This window comes from Oryctolagus cuniculus, chromosome 11 (genome assembly GCF_964237555.1).
Source record: "Oryctolagus cuniculus chromosome 11, mOryCun1.1, whole genome shotgun sequence".
Taxonomy (NCBI): domain Eukaryota; kingdom Metazoa; phylum Chordata; class Mammalia; order Lagomorpha; family Leporidae; genus Oryctolagus; species Oryctolagus cuniculus.
Genome location: NC_091442.1, coordinates 100,804,625 through 100,824,815, shown reverse-complemented (window position 1 = coordinate 100,824,815; position 20,191 = coordinate 100,804,625).

Sequence of the window (20,191 nt, the reverse complement as noted above, 5' to 3'; positions counted from 1 at the left end):
TACGTCCATTTGATGTGTAATGTTATTCAAGTCTACTGTTTCCTTATGGTTTTCTAGTCTGGATGATTTGTGTGCTGCCGAAAATGGGATATTGAAGTGTCATACAATTATTGCATTGCTATCTCTCCTTTCAGTTGTGTTAATATTTGCTTTATATGTTTAGTGCCCACTGTGGAGTATGTATGTGTTTGCAGTCATCATATCTTCTTGATGAATTGATCCCTTTGTAATTATGTCATCTTCTTTGTTGACTGTTGTAACAATTTTTAGCACAGCCTATTTCATTTATTATACACATACTCACTTCTCCACTCGTTTAGTTATCATTTGCGTGGAATATTTCTTTTTGTCTCTTTGCTTTCGGTCCATGTTATGTCCTTAAAGGAAAAGAGAGTCTCTTACAAACAGCATATGGTTGGATCTTATTTTTTTTAATGGATTTAGTTTTTAAACCCACTCAGCCACCCAATGTCTTAAAAAAAAAAGGGCCAGAGCCGTGGCTCACTTAGTTAATCCTCCACCTGCGCCACCGGCATCCCATATGGGCACCGGGTTCTGATCCTGGTTGCTCCTCTTCCAGTCCAGCTCTCTACTGTGGCCTGGGAAGGCAGTGAAGGATGGCCCAAGTGCTTGGGCTCCTGCACCCGCATGGGAGACCAGGAAGAAGCACCTGGCTCCTGGCTTTGGATCATTGCAGCAACTGCTGTGGCGGCCATTTGTGGGGTGAACCAATGGAAGGAAGACCTTTCTCTCTGTCTCTCTCTCTCTCTCACTGTCTAGCTATCAAAAAATATTTTAAAAAATTATTTTATTTATTTGAAAGTGTTACAGAGAAAGGTAGAGCCAGAGAGGGAGAGAGGTCTTCCATCCACTGGTTCATTCCCTCCAAATGGCTACAATGGCCAGAGCTGAGCTGATCCAAAGCCAGGGCCAGGAGCTTCTTCTGGGTCTCCCACATGGGTGCAGGGGCCCAAGGACTTGGGCCATCTTTATTGCTTTTCCAGGCCATAGCAGAGAGCTGGATTGGAAGTAGAGCAGCCAGGACTCGAACCAGCACCTATATGGGATGCTGGTGCTACAGGCCAGTGTTTTAACCAGCTGTGCCACAGTGCTGGCCCTCCAACGTCTTTGACTGGAGAATTTAACCCACTGAACAATTAAAATCAATTATTGCTAGGAAAGGACTTACTATTGCTATATTGTTGATTGGTTTTTGACTTATTTATGCTTTTTTTATTACTTTCTTCCTCTTTTGCTTTATTCCTTTGTGATTTGGTGATGTTTTTAGGGTTATACTTTTATTCCATTCTCTTTATCTTTTGTTTATTGATTATAATTTTTTCCTTATATTTATTGGAAGATTTTCATAAATTCCTTATAATTGTAATAGTCTAGTTTGATCTGATAACAATTTTAACTACATGCCAAAAACTTACACTTTAACTGCCCCTCCTCTTCCTCTCTTTTGTCTTAGCAATGTCACAATTTACATCTTTTCACATTGTGTATTCATTGATAAATTACTGACAAAAATATTTTTAATTGTTATGCTACATAATTAAAAATGGTTTATGGACTGCATTTACAATATTAAAGTGTTCTGAATTTGACTATATTCTTTCATTATTTATTTAATTAAATATTCATTTTAAAATATTTATTGATTTGAAAGAGTTACACAGAGAATGGGAGAGAAACAAAGAGAGGTATTGCTCATCTACTGATTCATTCCATAAATGACCTCAGTGGCCAGGACTGGGCCAGGCCAAAGCCAGGAGCCAGTAGCTTCTTCCAGGTCTCCCATGTGAATGGCAGGAGCCCAGACACTTGAGTCATCTTCCAATGCTTTACTCAGGCCATTATCAGGGAACTGTATCAGAAGTGGAGCAGCCAGGACACAAACCAGTACCCATATGCAGGTTGTGGCTTTACCTGCTACACCACAACTGTGGCTCCTTGACTATATTCTTATCTTTACAGTGAGTATTATAGTTTCATAAGTTTCTATACTATTAGTTAACATATTTTTGCTTCAGTTGAAGGAATCCTTTTATTATTTCTTGTAAGGCAGGCCTATTGATGATGAATAACCTCAGTTTTTCCTTATCTTGGAAAGTTTTTATTCTAAAGGACAGCTTTGCCAGGAATAGTGTTCTTGGAAGTTTGTTCTTTTCTTTCTGATATATGAATATATCATCTACTCTCTTCTGTCCTGCAAGGTTTATGCTGAGAAATTCACATATAATCTTTTAAGGGGCCCCTTGTGTGTGCAAGTCATTCGTTTGTTGCTAGTTTCAAAATTCACTGTCTTTAACTTTTGACAATTTGATCACAATATGTCTTGGTGAAGATTTCCTTCTATTTGATCTATTTGGGTTTTGTGGGTATTGATGTTCATTTCTTCAGATTTGGTAAGTTTATCATTATGTCTTTTAAAAAGGTTTCTTCCCTTTTTCTCTTTCCCTACCTTTGTTTTCAAAGATTTATTTCTTTATTATTTGACAGGAAGAGCCACAGAATCAGAGAGAGGCAGAGAGAGAGAGAGAGAGAGAGAGAGAGAGATCCCATCTGCTCCTTTATTCCCCAAATGGCTACAATGGCCCAGGGCTAAGACAGGCAAAAGCCAGGACTCAAACCAGTGCTCATGTGGAATGCCAGCATTGTAAGTGGTGGCTTAACCCACTGCATCACAACGCAGCCCTCTTTCCCTACTTTTAATGGTACTTCTGTAATGAATACATCTGTTTTTGATGTCCCATAAGTCCCATTAGTTTCTTCATCCATGTTCATTCTTTTTTTAAAAAAAAATTATTTTGACTAATTTTATGAAAACCTGTCGTAGAGATTGCCATTTTCTCTCCTACCCCCATGTGATCAAGTATGTTCTTGAAGTTCTCTGTGTAAATTTTTTCATTTATTGTGTTCGTTAGCTTCATAATTTCTATTTGTTTTTTTTTTATGGTTTCTATCTCTTTGTTGAAGTTTTCACTTGTGAACTATTTCTCCTGATTCCTCTTAGTTGTCTATCTGTACTCTCTAGTAGCACATTGATGTTCTTTAAGATGATTATTGTAAATTTTTAGGGCAGTTCATAGATCACTATTTCTTCAGGGTCAGTTACTGATTATTTTATTCTTTTACTAATATCATGTTTCCTTGATTATTAGTGATCTTTGTGGTCTTTTTTTTTTTTGGCATCTGCACACTTGAAGAAGTACACACAGTGCTTCTAGTCTTTATTGGCAGTCTTCACCATGGAAAGTCCTTCACCAGAAAGCTTTTCTAGAGATCCTAAGCAAGTTGACCAGTAGGGTTTGTGAGAAGACTTTTCCCCCAGAGTCCTAGGGCAGAATGACTTGGGTTCTGAGGACGAGCTTAGTGTCAGATCCACATAGGTAGCATGTGTGTGTATGTGTGTGTGAGTGTATATGTGTGTGAGTGCATGCGTGTGTGTGTGTGTGTGTTGGGGGAGGAGATGGTTCTGGAGCTTGAATCTGCAAAGGTGACTTGGCACATGAGACTGTAGGTTCAGGCCTAGGGCCTAGGTGAGCAGGGGCAGGTCTAGATCCTGAGTCTGTGATGGCTTCCTGGTGCTGGGCAGAGCATGGAACCTGGGATCTCAGTAACTATTGTGACATGTCGCTCCCCCATTCACGAAGGAACGACACAGAACCCTTTTGCTGTTCTTTTGTCTGCTCGGCCCTTCCTGGGTTTGCTGCTGGTCCTTCCCGGGTTGGCTGCCGACCCCTCCACCTCCGTGGAGGGGCGGCACCCCCTGCCACTTTCCCCGCTTCCACGGAGGAGCGGCACACCGCTGGCCGGCTCTCTCGGGGGCTGCTCAGGTGTTCCTTCAGATGTTCCTGGTGCATGTTGTCTCTCTCCTCCTTTATCGTCCTCTTCCACCAATCCCAACTCTGCTACCCACACGCCGAGCATGCTGCTCTCCTCCAATCAGGAGCAGGATCAGCTCCTGCAGCTTATCAGTCAAACTGGCGAGAGGCAGCTGTGTAGAGGTTGTTTGGTCTCTCTCTCAGTGCCATATTGTGGGAGAGCAGATGCATAGAATAAGTCTTAATTCCAGTAACTTAGTCTAGTCTCAGTTGCTCCCCTCAGTGACACTTGGTAAGCTTATAGCCTAGGTCATGCAGCTCTCTGTATGCTGTTTTCCCTGGTATTGATGGGGTAGATGATAGAGATACCCATTTCAATGTGTCTCTTCTTTTCTTTTTTAAAATATGTTTTTCATTTTATTTGTAAGAGAGAGAGAGAGAGAATCTTCTAGCAATGGATCATAATCTAAATGTTCACAACAGTCAGGGCTGGGCCAGGAGCCTGGAATTCCATCCAGGTCTCCCACATGGGTGGCAGGGACACAAAGACTTAGACCATCTTTCACTGATTTCCCAGGTGCATTAGTAGGGAGCTAGATGGGAATTGGAAGAACTATGACATAAACTGGTGTTCATCTGAGATGCCAGCATCACAGGTAGTAACTTAACCCACTTCACCACAACACTGGCCTCACCTCTGCCCAGGTGGTAATCTCAATTGCATTCTTTAGCTATTGTACATGAATCTTTCTACATGGATAGATATTTAAATTGATGTTTCTGTAAGGGGATGAGCATTGTACACTCTTGTTCTGCCATCTTGCTGAAATCCTCCTCTAATCTTGATTTTTGAAGATGCTATCCAGCAAGGCTGTTATATCAAAAATTGGGAGATGAGGCTTCTTATTGCTGGCTTATTTCCTTCTCAGATCTACTTTTGACCATACCAGCTCCATTTCACTTACGGAGGCAAGTTCAGAGAGAGAATAAATCCCAGCCATTTATCTTGCTTCATTGGTAGAACCAAAATAAAATATACCTTTTAAATAAAAATATGACCCAGTGGGCTCTAACATATCTAATTTTTGCTTCTCTATGGGAAAGAGGAAAATATGAACTTTTGCAAACTAGTACCTGTAGAAGAGATATCACCTATTTTACATGTTCTTCTCCAAGTTTGAAAGTCACAAATAAAACTTTAAGAAATATTCCATAAATTTGTAAACACAATTATCACTTCACTAATGTATAATAATAATGTGCAAGGGGTAGGTGGTAATGATAGCTGAGGATTTGGTTGTGGAAAAATTATAAAGAGGAAGAGTTCTTTGATGTCAAGTAGAAACATGCCTGGCACTACATATAAATGAGTGTTGGTCAGTGGCATAAAGTAAGTAGAATTTAAATATTATTTCAGACTAGACCAGAAAGATAAGAGTCATTTAATATGCAAGAATTTATTATGCCTCTTCAGTGGTCTGATTTTTTAAAAAAAACCTAGATACATTTTCAAAAAGAATACTTCATTTCAAGAGCCTTTGGGTGGATATAGCTACTGATGTTAGACAAGTTTCCCTAAACCTGAACTTTCAAATAGGCTTTAAAGAGATCAGCATTATTGCCTAATGGAATAAGTTGCAGCTTTCAAAGCCAATGTATCTTTTTAGAATAACAGTTCAAGTCCTAGGGGGCTCTGCTTTCCGATCCATATTCCTGCTAATGCACCTGGGAAGGCAAGGGAAGATAGATCAAATACTTGGGCTCTTCGGATCAGCGCAGTGCGCCAGCCACGGCGGCCATTGGAGGGTGAACCAACAGCAAAAAGGAAGACCTTTCTCTCTGTCTCTCTCTCTCACTGTCCACTCTGCCTGTCAAAAAATAAAAAATAAAAATAAAAAAAATTTAACAACAACAACAAAAAATACTTGGGCTCCTTCTACCCATGTGGCAGACCCAGGATGGAGTTCCTGGCTCCTGATTTCAGCCTGGCCCAAACCTGGCTCTTGCAACCATCTGGGGAGTGAAGCAGTAGAAGATCTCCCCACTTCCCCTGCCCTGGCCTTCTCTCTGTGTCATTCTGCCTTTCAAATAAAAAATAAATAAATCTCTTAGTGAAAGGTTTTATTTAAATGTATTACTTTGACTTTCAGTAATAGAGAATATGGACAGAGACCATGTTTGGGAATTATAATCGCTGTCCTCAGGGCTGGTGTTGTATGGCACAGAGGGTAAAAACCACTGCCTGTGATGCCAGAATCCCATATGGGAACATATCTGAGCGGCTCCACTTGTGATGCATCTTCCTGCTAATGGCCTGGGCTAAGCAGTGGAAGATGTCCAAATGTTCGGGCTGCTGCCACCCATGTGGCACCCATCCAGCCATGTGGCTGGATGACACTCCTGGCTCCTGACTTCAGCCTGGTTCAGTGCTGGCTGTTGTGGCCATCTGGGCAGTGTACCAGAAAAATTCTCTCTCTCTCTCCCTCTCCCTCTCCCTCTCCCTCTCTTCCCCCCCTCCCTTTCCCATCTGTAACTCTGTCAAATAAATAAATAAATAAATCTTTTTAAAAAAATCTGTGTCCTCCCATTTAGAATTAAACATCATTAGCTTACTTCTACATGCCTGATTATTCCTCTTCTTTCCAACTTCAATCCAACACAACTTTTATTCTTGCTTTCCAACTCCATCAAAATTGTTTTTCGAAAGAGGAACAGTGATGTGGTAAGTTTTTAAATTCATTGGAATATTTTACTCCTTATTTTATTGACCTTTGGGAAGGAGCCTGCGACCAGGTTTTTTTTTTTTTTTTTTTTTTTTCTACAGTAAACCCAATTTCATAGCATTTTATGTGTTCCGAGAAGAATTCCACCGTACCATAATCACTATGGCCCCAAAACTCCCATCACCCTGATAATTGAGTCAAGGTGTTGATGTCCTATTATTTTCTCAGACCTCCCTCTGTGTAGGTCCAGTGTTACTGGATGTGAGTAAGACAAGTGTAACCTAAGCTCTAATCCCAGGGAAACCTACCTCAGTTTTTGCTTAAGGATTTCTTTATTTATTTGAAAGACAGAGGCACACACAGTGAGAAGGATAGATACCGGTTCACTTCCCAAATGGCCACAAAAGCCAGGTCTGGGCCAGGACAAACCTAGGAGCCTGGAACTCAAGTCAGGTCCTCCACATGTGTGGCAGGAACCCAGGTACTTGTATCATCATCCACTGCCTTCCCAAATGCATTAGCAGGAAGGTGGATTGTAAAAAGAGTAGCAGAGACTTGAACAGGTGCTCAGATATGGAGTGCTGGTATCATAGACACCTGCTTAATTTGCTGGGCCACAATGCTGCTCAGCCCTTATAAAGCTGTGATTCTATGCAAGCCTTTCAGGTCTCCTAGGCAGTTCACAGTTCTTTTAGGTCAGCTGGTAGAAGGATATAATAAACACAGTATGCAGGGTCCGGCATTGTATCATAGCAGGTGTCAATTCATGTCCCAGCTGCTCTACTTCTGATCTAGTTCCCTGCTAATGGCCTATGAAAAGCAGCAGAAAATGGCCCAAGTTTTGGGACCCAGCTACCCATGTGGGAGACTCAAATGAAGTTTCAGGCTCCTGGCTTTGCCCTGGCCCAGCCCTGGCGATTGTAGCCATCTAAGGAGTGAACCAGAGGAGAGAAGATCTCTGTTTCTGTAACTCTGACTTTCAAAATAAATAAATCTTAAAATAATTTTTTTAAATGAACACAGTATGATATTGGTATAGTGTACATTTTTTTCTCACATTTTAGCATTTTTTATGATTAATAGCATTTTAAATCACTGTTATCCTGGATTAACATCAAATTATTCCCTGATGGATTTGATTTCCTTCTTTCTGCCAGTCACTTGGGCTCACTAACCTGAAGCCAGTTTAAAATACAGGACCTGGTTGAAGTTCTTCTTGGCCATACTGACGGCTGAGTGAAGATTAACAGCTGCACTTTGACTCACAAACTCAGGGGGAAAATTTGTAATCTCCTTATTCTGTGTTGTTGATGTTTTTTCTCTTCCCGCCTTACATAAAGGGTGTAACCTTTTTGTCTCTGCTTTCTACTGAGTTTCTTCCCCTCTCTCAGTAGTCTAGATTTTTAAATGGTCCATGGTTTGTTCAACAATAGCAGAACAAGTGCATGCTTTATCTAGCAACTCTCCAGCAAGTGAGCTCAATCTCTTTCCTCCAGAGGGAGTTTATATCCTTTCCAACATGATGCTACTTTTGTTTACAGCCTTCATTCTCCTCCTCCCTCCACTTGGGACAGAGCCAGAGTGACTGAATATGGACCTGTGTCTATTTTTACTTTTCGTAATAACACCATGAGTGTGGAATGGAGCCCCCTCCCCACCATGACAAGATCAGCAAGGGTAGGTTTGGTCTTTACAAAACTTTTTAAAAAATATAATGTTTAACCTTTATTAAAATTAACCTTAACCATATCTGATCATATCCCACTGTGTTCTTGTCTTACCACATTGGTGGGCCAGCAGAATACATAGCAGTTACCATTTTCACTATTCCTTTCCTCCTGTGTTATCTGTCTTTTCTTATATATGAGAATATTTTATCATTAAGTTTACTAATTGAACTCCCTTCATTTCAGTTAGCTAATTTTTTTTTCCTTTGCCATTTACAGCAGATTGATTTTTTGAATTTCCTCCCCTATTAGCACATCTCACATAACTCAGATTTTAATGCTGATGCTTCCAATGTCCTGGAATATTTTATAACAAAATAGCTTAACCTGGATGGCTTTTAAGCAACAGAAATTTACTTCCCATTGGTCTCGGGACTTGGGAGTCCAAGATCAAGATGCTAGCAGATTTGGTGTCTGGTGAGGTTTTACTCTCTCTCGTTCATAGATGGCAGCTTCTTGCTGTAATCTTTCATAGTTGAAGTGGCAAGGACATTAATCCTGCTTGTGGTTGTCCCACCCCCGTGACCTAATCAACCTCTAATGGCCCATCTCCTGGTAACATCCCATTGGAGTTTAGGATTTCAGCATATAAATTTTTGAGGGACACAAACATTCAGAACATACCATTCTACTCCTGGCCCCCCAATTCATGTCCATTTTACTTAAAAAAATTCATTCCATTCTAATATACCCCAAAGTCTTAACTTGTTCAAGTATTAACTCAAAAGTCTGAAGTTCAGTTTAATCTAAATCAGATGTGGGTGAGTGTCAAGGAATGATTCATTCTGGGAATTTTTTTTCTGCCTGTGAACCTATGAAACCAAACTGGTTATATGCTTCCAAAATACAATGGAGAGACAGGCATATGATAGGCATTTCCATTCTAAAACAGAGAAACAGGAAAGAAGGAAAGAACAACAGATCTGAAGCAAGTACAAAAACCAACAGAGCATGCATTAAGTCTTAAACCTCCATTTGGTGTCCCATCTGTTGAATATATTAGGGTGGTTATTGGGACACCAAGGTTCTAGGTGACTCCAAGTTTGTGGCTTTGTGGGGATAGCCCATGCCACAACTCTCAGAAGCTCCCCCAGGCAGGAATTACACCTTTTACACAAATATATATTCCCTCCTGTATGTCTAATCTTGGTCAGTGGCACTATTGCACCCTCCAAATCTGGGTATCATCCTTACCAATTACTAACTTTACAGGTTAATTATTTTTCTCTTTAAATCTCACTTTCCTCCCTTCTAAAATAGGAATAATAATGCCTATTCATGGACTTGTGGGAGCTCTGCAAAAAGGAATGTAGCAGTTAACATTAGTAAATAATATAAGCACTCAATTAATACTATTTTTTGTTCTACTTGACTCTTTCCTTTTCAACAACTCTATATCCAATAGATCACCAATCTTGAGTCTATCTCTTATCCACCATACTTACAGGTATTGCTCTAATTTTCCCACCTTTATACCGCCACTGCTAGAGCTTTAGTTCTTTTGTGTCCCTAAAATAAATTATTTCAACTTATTCCTTTGCCTCCCATCTTGCCAGCTATCATTCTATTTCCCATCATTCACTGAGAATAATCTTCCTAAATAATAATATTATTGATTACATCATGTTTTTGCCTAGAAGCATTTGCAACTCTCCACTGTCCTAAATAAAAGTGTGACATCCAAATGTTTTTATAGGGTCCCCATGGTCTGGCATCAGCTAATCTTTCCTGATTTTAGTTCATGCCCATTTATTTTGAATAACAATAGGCATATGGTAGTATTTTTCCCTCTTTGCATTTGCATCCCTTCTTGGAATCCATTACCTCTTTCTCTTTTTCTCCTTAATTCATATTCACCTTTGAGATTCTGGTCTGGGTTATCTGTATACTTCTTTTGCACCTCTTCCCTCCTCCTCAGCTTTATTGATGTATAATTTATAAATAAAAATTGTATATATTCATAACATGATAGTTTGAAATATACACACACATGCATACACACAATGATTATCCCAACCAAATTAATGAATACATCATTCACCACAGTTGTCATGTGTGGTGGTGGGGAGAATGTTAAAGAGACTTAGGGTTCATTCTTTAAATGAATTTTAAGTAAATAATATGGCATTATTAATTATAGTCATGATGTACATTAGATCTTTAGAACTTATTCATCTTAAGAGTGAAAGTTTGTATCCTTTGGCCAATATCTCCCATTTCCCCTACCTCCCATCCCCAAGCAACATCATTCTGTTCTCTGCTTCTAAGAGTTCTAGTTTTTTAGATTCCACACATGACAGAGAAAAAGTGATATTTGTCTCTATCAGGCTGATTTCACTTGGTATAACGTCTTCTAGGTTAATTCATGTTGCAAATTCCAAGCTTACTTTCTTTCTATGGTTGAGTAATATTCCTATGTCTATCTATCTACCCCCCTCACATTTTCTTTATCCATTTATCTATTGGTAGTTATTTTGATTGCACACATATCATGTCTATCATTATAGTTCTGCAGTGAACATAGGAATAGTTTCTTGATATGATTCCAAAAGTATAGGCAACCAAAGAAAAAATAAGCGAGTGGGACTACATTAAACTGAAAAGTTTTGGCACAGCAAAAGGAAACAAAATTAAAAGATAACCTATGGAATGAGAGAAAATATTTGCAAGTCATTGATATATGTGTCATATATATATATATATATATATATATATATTGTAAAGGTTTAATATCCAAAATATAAAAGGAATTCATACAACTCAAGTGCAAAAAAAAAAAATTAAAAATGGGCAAAATACCTGAATAGACACTTTTACAAAAGATATACCAATGCCCAAACAAGTATATGAAAACGTGCTCAACATCACTATTTCACAGGGAATTGCAAATGGAAATCACCTAGAGATATCACCTCCCAGCTTTTAGGCTGTGTCCTATCAAGTGTGGGTAAGGGTGTGGTGAAAAGAGAGCCAACACATTATTGGTGGGAATGAACTGATAGGGTCATTATGGAAAACAATATGGAGGATTCTCATAAAAATGAAAATGGAACTACTATATGATCCAGTAAATTGCATTTCTGGGTAAGTATTCAAAAGAAATGATACCAAGGACTAGGTCAGTAAGTACATGGTTACCATGGAGATGAAGACAGATAAAATCAATAGGACTTGGAATAGATTGGATTTGGAAGGTGAGGAGAGAGGATGGTACCAAAAATGATTATCAAAAATGAACAATATTGTAGACAAGAGTGCCCTATAACGAAATGGAGATAAGTATGTGATGAGAAGATCATAACGTCTGAAGAGAACATTTCTTCAACATGGCTTCCTGGGTTACAGACAAGAACTTTTTTTTTTTTTTTTTTTGACAGGCAGAATTAGACAGTGTGAGAGAGAGAGACAAAGGTCTTCCTTCCATTGGTTCACCCCGCAAATGGCCGCTACGGCTGGCATGCTGCGCCAATCCGAAGCCAGGAGCCAGGTGCTTCCTCCTGGTCTCCCGTGAAGGTGCAGGGCCCAAGCACTTGGGCCATCCTCCACTGCCTTCCCGGGCCACAGCAGAGAGCTGGACTGGAAGAGGAGCAACCGGGACAGAATCCAGTGCCCTGACCAGGACTAGAAACTGGGGTGCCGGCACTGCAGGTGGAAGATTAGCCTAGTGAGCTGCAGCGCCGGCACAGACAAGAACATTTTAAAAGTTTAAATCTTGAGGTGAATGGATAAATATATTACTAGAGAAGATATACATCAAATAGTTAAGTTACTAATTCAGTGTGACTGCATTTTTGCTTACCTATATTTGCTGAATGTTTTTGTGTGGACATATACTACTTCATAACATAAACACATAAGGATATCTTAAGCAAAATACTATTAAGAATCTTAAGACCTAGCATAATCTGCAATAAGACTTAAATTAAATATAAGAATGAAACAAGATGAAAAAGAAAAAAGAAGACATTATATCAGTGTCGAAGTACATATTCTTATGTACTCACACTATAATGAAATTGCTCACTTATTTATCTTCTCCTAGGGTTGTCAGATATAACAGATGTAAACACAGGAACCCAGTTAAGTCTGACATTCAGATATACAAATACATCTTCAGGATGAATTTGCACAATTCAGACCTTTCTTCTCCTATTACACTGCTCTTGCCCGAAGGCAGGAACCACCAATGTTTTCCAACACCTAGCATTTTGCCTAACCTACTGCACACACTTTATTCATTGTTGCATAAATGAATATATAATGAAGTCCACATGTATATTCATTTTCATTATTTGAATATTAAATGTGAATATGATCCAGAGCTACCATTTTGATGCTGTGCTAATAATGAAACATTCTTTTTAATTCCATTGTGTATCTCTCATGTGTGTTTTAAAGCAAGCAGAGATCTTAGAAACCAGCCACCCTCACTACAACTTGCTTTTGTGTAAATTTTATGAAATGTCTATGTTCAGAATCTTCACTGAGTCAGAACGAAGTTGAAACTTCTACCACAATTTTCATTGTAAAGCAAAACAGAAACAGAAATATAACTTCCATAGCTTGACTGGCCTTTCTGTTTTGATCAGTTTGAAGGGATTTTGTTCTCTCTAATATAAGGATTTCCTGTTCTTGCATAGCAAAGACAAAATCTAATTTCCAAGGTTTATTTGCCAAAAGAATCACTACATGTAGAAAGGAGCAAGGATTTGAATTTGTATTAATTTTGGAAGCAAGTTCACCTGACAATTAATGTAAAAATGTCATCTCATAGGAACCTTTTCAAAATAAATTCATAACTAAGAGAAAGTTCATAGATATTTTCCAGTCAGTGAACTTAAAAGGTTTAATCATACGAAAGAATGTTTTTGTGCAAACTATGAGTGGAATGGAAGCAAACCAGTTTTTTTTTTAAAGATTTATTTATTTACTTGGAAGTCAGAGTTACACAGATAGAGGAGAGGCAGAGAGAGAGAGAGAGAGAGAGAGAGAGGGAGGTCTTCCATCCACTGATTCACTCCCCAGTTGGCCACAATGGCCTGAGCTCTGCAGATCCAAAGCAAGGAGCCAGGAGCCTTCTCTAGGTCTCCCACACAGGTGCAGAGGCCCAAGGACTTGGCCGTCTTCCACTGTTTTCCCAGGCCACAGCAGAGAGCTGGATCGGAAGTGAAACAGCTGGGACTCAAACCAGCACCTGTATGGCATGCTGGCATTGCAGGCGGTGGTTTTACCCACTATACCACAAAGCCGGCCCTAAACCAGTTTTTAAAAATAATTAATTTATTTATTTGAAAGGTTGAGTGACTCTTCAAATGGCTGCAATGGCTGCGGCTAGGCCAAGACTAAGCCAAGAGCCTGGAACTCCATTAAGCTCTCCTGTGTGGGTAGCAGCAGCCCAGGTACAATGACCCTCTTCTGCTCCTTTTCCAGATGCTTTAGCAGGGAGCTGGCTAGGCAGCAGAGCAGTGGGGACTGAGACCAGCACTCTAATGGGATGCTGGCATTGAAAGTGAAGGTTTAAGAGGCTGTGCCAAATGCCAACCCAGCGAACAACTTTTAAGGTAAATCCTTCAGGCTCTGAACAACTGAACATCTTCCTTCTTGAGAGAATAATGGAAGGCTTCAGCTATCCTATAAAATCTGAAAAAGAAAAATACCATAAGGCCTAAGCTATCCATTCACTGCTATGATTGGGCCCAGCTACTTTCTCTTTAAATTATGTTTGTTCAATTGTCTAGTTTAATAAACAAAATACTGACTTGTTTTCAAAGTAAGAACAAAACACCTTGCTAGATTTTCCAATATATTGTTCTTAAGGCAAGTAACCATGGGGATCATAGCCTAGGATGTTTCAAAAATAAGATTAAACAAAACCTTTCACACTTTTTATTTTACTGTTTTTGGCTAACAATAACACTAACAGATTTTAGCCTTTTTGGTGGTTGCATGGTTCACACAAGTATGAGAAGAAAAATATTCTACAAGAAGAGCGTACACCAAGTATGTTTCCCAGGGGATTAAACACATTAAAATCAAGAGGCATTCTCATTGTAGGATTTAATTGAACTATTTCTCAGTAGCTGGTATTTAGTTTGCTTTATTTATATTTAATGTAATTGTAAGTAGGAAGGCTGCAAATTGGGTCTCCGGGCTAATTATGCTGACGTGTTTAGGATGAAACTCTGGGGCTTTGCATAGCAGAGTTCTGCGGTCAGGTCAGCGCTGGATTATTGAGTGTCTAAGGTTGAGGATGGACCACGTTAGTGTATGCTCCTCCAGATAAGCAAAAGAAAATTGCACCTGGAGGCAACAGGAAGAGTCAAGAGTAATTTGCAGTGAGTGAGCAAAATGAAATCCTGCAGGAGGTCAAGTTTGCTTTCACCAGGAGGTGTCACTATTGTCAACACACATTTCCTGAGATGGAGGGAAGATGAGAGGCAGTGGCCAGCATCAATGTTTCTGGTTTCTCACCCACTCCCTCCCTCTTTTTCTCCCTGAAATTTACATTGTTTATTTCTGTTACACTTACAGGTGTATTAACATACTGCTTTTGACACTATGAAGAAAAATTCAATGGTGGCGGGAGAATAGACAATAGTTATATAGTTTGGGGATCACCAACTCAGACATACTAGAAAAAAAAAAGAACCTCTGTTTTTCTCTATATATTATTTGATGATTCTAAATGAATGGATTTTTTAATACCATAAGGTTGTAAGAGTGGACCCTTTTGCATCTCTCTATTCCTGCACAGTTCAGTAAAATTCCTTAAGATTTTACTTAATAGATAGACTGGATGGCTTCCTTATTCATACTCTGTGCTGTTATTTAGATTTTTAAAAATAGCATTGTAAACTTCTGAGTACATTTTATTTTTCCTCAGGCTCTGAAGTCAGAGTATATGTTATGATTCTTGTTCTATGTAATCCACTATGAATCTTCTTTGGGAAATCATTTATTCTTCCAAAGCCTCTGCTTCCTATATGTTAAGATGAGGGAAATAACACTACCCACTCTTAGAGGAACAGCGAAAGGATTGAGAACAAGTGAAATAATGGAGTTCAGTAAGGGCTAACTTTATTATGAACTGTTGTTTTTGACCTCTGGATTGTAGAGAGTCCCAAGTAGAGTCTGAGATCCACACTGCCCTTCAGCTCCCCTAACTTAACTATCAGCAGTTTCTTTAAGATTTGGAAGAAGACCTTATGCCGTTGTTTTTCTCTACATCCCCAAGTCTGGCCCGGTTCTACATTTGGATTAGTACTTTACAAAATGTGTTGATGCTGCTTCTTGAGACATTTCCCTTACTGGAAGATGGTGATTTTAATTGTTTTTTCTCTGTCCACTCTCTAAGTCCAAGTTCTTCACTTCCTTCAAGCTCCAGATCAACGTGTACCTCCCATGTGCAGCCTTTCTCATCCTCCTTTAGCTAAATTTCTGCAGCACTCAGAGACCGTACACCATAAACGGTAAATATTATTACTGTTTTCTTCCTCTAGTAGTGTTAAATATGAAGATCTACTTTTTCAAACAGATTTTTGTTTCTTAAGGATCAAAATGACATTTTTGACCTTTAATTTCCTGTAGCACCCAGTTTAGTTCTGAGAATACAGGAGGGATAGAATACATTTTTGTCACTGGTTGATTTATTGAGAGTTCAGAATGTCAGGAAAACATGTTGAGACAAACACAAGCAAATAATTTTGCAACACTAAGTAAGACGAGGGAATTCAGTGGGGATTCAGGGTTGATGGTGGAAAAGGAAGAGTTTGAGAGATGTCAGAGGGACCAGGTCTGACAGTTTACGATCTGAGAGAAAAATGAATGCTTGGTTAGAGCTACAATTGATGGACAAAGGTGGCCATGCACGAATGAGACAATAGGATCAATAGGAAACAGTGCTGGAGCCCTGGATTTGAGTGTTGACTCTGACTGATTCTATCCCCAATTGGTTGTGTGCTCTAGAGAGAGCCACATAACCTCTCTGAGCCCACATTTCTTCGAAGATAAAGGGAGAAACTTGGATTAGATGATATCTAACTCCTCAACTGTTTCTAAAACTGTATTTCTAAGATGGGAGAGAAAGAAAAACAATTTTAGACAACAGAGTAGGCAAATCCTTAGGCAGCTATATATTCCTTTTACCCCTCTCAGAGTATCAGATGAATTGTTTGGGGTGAAGCACTGGACCTGCTCTGCCAGTGACTCACTGTGCACCACTTATTTTTTCACCCAGCAAGTGTAATGGAGCCCTACTCTGTGGCAGACACGAGATTAATGCTGCTGCCGAAATGCTGGATGAAATAGACATGTCCCTGCCTCTTGGCATTTGTAATCCAGCGGGGAAATCAGACTCAGATTTAAAGCTATGACTGTGTTGAGTGCTAGGAAGGACAAGAACATGAGAGGGCTCTCACTTGGGCCAGAGTCTGGGAAGCCTGTTGAGTGGAATTCATCTAGGTGAATGGCAAGTGGAAGGGAAGAGTTCATGTGGAGGTCCTTTGGTGAGAGGGTGAATGGCAAGTTGGGAAACCAGAGCAGTGCATCTGGAGCCTAGAGGATTGAAGAGGAGAGTGATTTAGGTGATGTGGGAGGGATAGAGGTCAGAATCTCAGGGGCTTTATATAACATGTTAAGGTCATTTTTTCGTGATTCTGATAATGATATGAAACCCTGTGTAGGAGAATGGGGAGATAATCCTGGTGGTAAGTAGATGTGAGAGGGGCTGGAGTGGTTGAGTCCATGAGCTGGGAGGCAGAGGCAGGGATGTGGGTGAGTGGCAGCTACAACTTGGTCTAGGGAGGTAATGGTGGCAATGGAATGAGTAAACTTTTCATTTCCTCGCCTGCAAAAAGAACAATGGCTAAATGCTAGCGTTGTTTTTGGCAATTTCTCTGGTTCAAGGGACTTGAAGTACTTTGGGAGATACTGGTGTTGTGTGACCATGCATGTTTGCAGTATCAGTGTGTGTAGAGGGGACCCTACATGGAGTGCTACCTCATGGATTTGGCTTTTTCCTGAATTTGGGAGTTCCCTCAGAAATCCTTGGAAGGGGTATTCATTCCATCAGAGCTTTAGGTGAAGTCCAAAGTTACCTACAGAACTTCTGATGATTATATGAGGATACTTATAAATATTCATGGGAAATGAAAGTAAAATATGCATTATTTTGGTGCGACATATTTGAAATCCATGTATACAGTGGTTTTCAAAAAGTTCATGAAAAATGTTTTATTATGGAAAACCTATGCATGGATTTCAGATTTTTTTCTCTTAAATAAACTTATGTTTAAAAATGATTTGAAAGGCAGAATGACAGAGAGAGGCAGAGACAGAGACAGGAAGAGATCTTCCATCTGCTGATTCACTCCCCAAAGGACCCAAATGACCATAAAGGCTGGAGCCAGGCCAAGGCCAGGAGCTCAGAAAGCTATGCTATTCTTGCACATGGGTGGTAGAGACCCAAGTAGGTAGGCCATCTGCTGCTCCTTTCCCAAAACCTGGATTAGAAGTGAAACAGCCAAGACTTGAGCTGGCAGTCTAATATGAGATGCCAGTATTGTAAGGAGTGGCTTTAACCCATTGTGCCACAAAGCCAGCCCCAATAAGCTTATCTTTTAATTCTATTTTTCTGTGACCCTTTGGAAGGATTCTTGTATTTTAATATTTTTACTTTGAGTCAAATTTAAGCACTGAATAATGGCTTATTTAAATTTTCCTCTCACTGGAAACTCTGTGATTTTTTTTTTTGTTTTATTTTGTTTTCTTTTTATCTGTATAGATAGCACTAGACATAACAAAACCGAACAGCTTCCTCTGCTAGCTTTAAGGCTGGCACCACTGAAAGAACTGATGAAAACACTTTGGAAGCATTTTCCCGCAGGAAGCATAAATCCCTTGAAAATCTCAAGAATTTAGTGCTATGACTTAGGCTTCCTGATATAACAAGATGAGAGGAAATCTATTGTACATTTTACTGCTTTGCTCCTGACTATAAAAATATATTCTCATTGCAGAAAATTTGAAAAATACAGAAAATTAGGAAAATCAAGATTGTTCATAATCCCTCTTCTTAGAAATAAATACAATTTAACATTTTCATTTATCTATGGCTAATTGTATCCTACCAATATAAGCATGTGAGGGTATTTAGACATACAGATATCTGAGGGCATCTTCAAAAAGTTCATGGATACAGTATGTTATACAAAACTTATGCATGGAATTAAAATATTTTTAATTTTAATTAGTTTTTAATGATTTAATTTTTTTGCAACCAAATAAACTTATCTTTTAATTCTATATTCCAGAAACTTCTAGAAGTACATTCATGTATCCACTTCTTTTTCTCCTGCAGGGCTGTGTGATGTTTGAGAGTGTCCATTGTGTCATTAGGCTACTTGGTTAAGGTTGCTAGTTTTTGGGTAAACTTGAGAATTTTCTACTTCTCTAAGCTTGAGTTTTCTCTCCTGTAAAATGGGCATCTAATAATTTCAGCCTCTAGGATACTGTAAAAACTGAATGAGATTAACAATGTAAACTTCTTTTTTTTTGACAGGCAGAGTGGACAGTGAGAGAGAGAGAGACAGAGAGAAAGGTCTTCCTTTGCCGTTGGTTCACCCTCCAATGGCTGCCTCGGCTGGCGTGCTGCAGCCAGCGCACCGCGCTGATCCAAAGCCAGGAGCCAGGTGCTTATCCTGGTCTCCCATGGGGTGCAGGGCCCAAGCACTTGGGCCATCCTCCACTGCACTCCCTGGCCACAGCAGAGAGCTGGCCTGGAAGAGGGGCAACCGGGACAGAATCCGGGGCCCCGACCGGGACTAGAACCCAGTGTGCCGGCGCCGCAAGGCAGAAGATTAGCCTATTGAGCCGCGGCGCTAGCCAACAATGTAAACTTCTAAGCATAGCTCCTGGGAAAACAGTAGAAGATGGTCTTGGGCCCCTGCACCCGCGTGGGAGACCCAGAAGAAGCTCCTGGCTCCTGACTTTGTATCAGTGCAGCTCCGGGTCCTTGTGGCCAATTGGGGAGTGAACCAGCAGATGGAAGACCTTTCTCTCTCTGCCTCTTCTCTCTCTGTGTAACTCTGACTTTCAAATAAATAAATAAATCTTTTTAAAAAAATCTAACCATAGCTCACAGTTGTGGGGAGCAACTCGGACTAGACTAAGTTACTGGAATTAAGACTTATTCTATGCATCTGCTCTCCCACAATATGGCGCTGGGAGAGAAGGAAACAGCTTCTACGCAGCTGCCTCCAGTTCAACCAATAAGCAGCAGGACCTGCTCCTGATTGGAGGAGAGCAGCGTACTCAGCATGTGGGTAGCAGAGTTGGGATTGGTGGAAGAGGACTATAAAGGAGGAGAGAGACAACATGCACCAGGAACATCTAAGGGGAACACCTGAGCAGCCCCGGAGAGAGCCGGCCGGCCGGCGGTGTGCTGCTCCCCCGCGGAAGTGGGGAAAGTGGCTAGGGGGAACCGCCCTTCCACGGAGGTGGAAGGGTCGGTAGCCAACCTGGGAAGAACCAGCAGCTAACCCGGGAAGGGCCGAGCAGACAAAAGAACAGCGCAGGGTCCTGTGTCGTTCCTCCGCGAAGAGGGGGAGCGACACACAGTGTTACGGAAAATGGCGGTGGAGAAATTATTGTTACCTGGTTCTTTGTCTCACAAGGAAGAAGAATTTCCAAGTGGATGGCAAAGAGATTTAAAAATATTCATTAGAATCAAGGACCTCCAGCTGGAGCGGCATGGAAGGAGGCCTTCAAGAGAGGAAAGAACCCCACCCACAAAGGCTTCTTAGCATGCAGGTTTTTAAGTACAATCTTGGGGACCAAACTATCAATCAACAAGGCAGAAATAAACTGAACAAAAGACCTGATTTACAATTCTCCATCCAGTCTGGCCTGCTAA